The following is a 2500-nucleotide window of genomic DNA, read 5'->3' as shown; positions in this document are numbered from 1 at the left end:
AGTTACATTGTTGGGGATTACCTGATTTCATTTTATCATGCAAATAATGCAACTATTTTATGATAGCCTAGCTATCTTTTAATTTGACAAGACGTTCACTTTTTAGACTTTTTTAAGATATAGTTAAGAACAAAATTATTCATACCCCTGGCAAATATTGATTTTCTCTTGACCAATATGTTTCTTCTTACTTAAAATTACACTTGCACATGTCAAAAGGTTGCAAGACAATCTGGTAAAACATGGGTAAAAAAAAAAGTGTGTATCTTTTTAACATTTTTTTATGAAAAATTATTGTGTTCAAAATTATTCATACCCTTTTAAACAATCACTGGAAACATCTTTATTTTACCACCACAGCTCTCAAATGGTTCATAATACCCACCAAGTCTCTTCATGTCTCCACAATGATTGTAGGCGGCACCTTTAGCACAGCAGCAATCTGAGTTTTGAGGCAGGAGCGATTATTTGCCATCACTTTGGCCTTGTGCTCACTTTTTGACGGATTGAGGTCCACTCTAAAATATTGATACTGTTCTCTGTTAACCATTTCTTGCCTTGTTTGGCTGTATGTTTTTTGGATCATTTGTGGTTTAATGTTCAAATGCTGCATTTTGGGGCAGCCATGGCCTACTAGTTAGGGCCGGCCTTTGGGCTTGCGGTTCGACTTCACTAATTCCGCAGTTGGGAAATGTCCCTCACGGGATCAAAATAGACTTACTTACTAACACATACTATTGGGGCAGGTCTCGGCACACTGCCTGATATTTTCCTCTAATCTTAATGTAACCTCTTGTTTTAGTGTTACTGTTTACTTTGAGAAAAGTCACCAAGGTCCCCTGTTTGAAAAACATTTCAAAATAATAATTTTCTCACCCCACAATTGAAATGGACATGGTGTCATTTTGGGTTTAATGCTTCCCTTTTTTATGCCAATCTCAGGCCATGTACCTGGGTCAAAGAAATCAGCAGCTAAATTCTTTGTCCAGGTGTGCTCTTATAGGTTAAGCTGAGTTATGCGTGTTTAGAAGAGTGGAGAAAAAAAAATGAAATTTCTTTCATCAATTCTGTGGTGGTGTCTTTTACTTAATGGGCATGTTTACTGAAGTAATCTAAAAGTAATCCTAAAGTAATCACATTCGTTACATGTTTTGGTAATCCAACTGATTCGTTACTGATTACAAAATTACCATGTAATTTTGTAGTCAGTAATGGATTACATTCAAAGTAACCTGACCCAACCCTGGTAGTCTGTTGATCTGGGATTGTAAAGGTTAATTGATGAGATGTATAGCCTGCAGCCGCTGGGTAATGATTACATGTAATCTAGATTACATAATCAGATTACAAAAATCCAAGTAACTATAATTAGCCCAGATTACAATTAAAAAATGTGTGTAATCAGATTACAAAGTTACATTGTTGGGGATTACCTGATTTCATTTTATCATGCAAATAATGCACTATTTTATGATAGCCTAGCTATCTTTTTTAATTTGACAAAGACGCTCTAATTTTTAGACTTTTTTAAGATATAGTTAAGAACAAAATTATTCATATACCCTGGCAAATATTGATTTTTCTTGACCAATATGTTTCTTCTTACTTAAAATTACACTTGCACATGCCAAAAAGGTTGCAAGACAATGCTGTAAAACATGGAGTAAAAAAAGTGTGTATCTTTTTAACATTTTATGAAAAATTGTGTGTTCAAAAATTATTTATACCCTTTTAAACAATCACTGGAAACATCTTTATTTTACCACCACAGCTCTCAAAAATGGTTCATAATACCCACCAAGTCTCTTTCACATGTCTCCACAATGATTGTAGACGCACCTTTAAAGCTAAGCAATCTGAGTTTTGAGGCAGGAACCATTATTTCCCATCACTTTGGCCTTGTGCTCACTTTTGACGGATTGAGGTCCACTCTAAAAATATTGATACACTGTCTCTGTTAACCATTTGGCCTTGTTTGGTATTGTATGTTTTGATCATTGCGTGGTTTAATGTTCAAATGTTGCATTTTGGGGCAGCCATGGCCTACTGGTTAGGGCTTCGCCTTTGGGCTTGCCGGTCCGACTCTCACCAATTCACGGATTGGGAAATGTCCTCACGATCAAAAGATAGACTTCTACTTTACTAACTTACATACCATTGGGGCAGGTCTCTCGGCACACTGCCTGATATTTTCCTCCTAATCTTTAATGTAACCTCTTGTTTTAGTGTTACTGTTTACTTTGAGAAAGTCACCAGGTCCCCTTGGTTGAAAAAACATTTCAAAATAATAATTTTTCACCCCACAATTGAAATGGACATGGTGTCATTTGGGTTTAATGCTTCCTTTTTTATGCCAATCTCAGGGCCATGTACCTGGGTCAAAGAAATTTAAAAGCTAAATTCTTTGTCCAGGTGTGCTCTTATATAGGTTGCTGAGTTTAAGCAGGTTTAGAGAAGAGTGGAGAAAAATAGAATGAGAATTCTTTCATCAATTCTGTGT

General features: G+C 35.8%; 1 protein-coding gene across 2 annotated transcripts in view; it reads left to right on the top strand.

The window, feature by feature from the left end:
* The window catches only part of fibcd1b (fibrinogen C domain containing 1b), a 104193-nt gene that overhangs the window by 53743 nt on the left and 47950 nt on the right, over positions 1–2500 (top strand). The gene's annotated exons all lie outside the window — the stretch shown is intronic.

This window comes from Alosa alosa, chromosome 12 (assembly GCF_017589495.1).
Source record: "Alosa alosa isolate M-15738 ecotype Scorff River chromosome 12, AALO_Geno_1.1, whole genome shotgun sequence".
Taxonomy (NCBI): domain Eukaryota; kingdom Metazoa; phylum Chordata; class Actinopteri; order Clupeiformes; family Clupeidae; genus Alosa; species Alosa alosa.
This window is presented reverse-complemented; position numbering and strand designations above follow the sequence as displayed.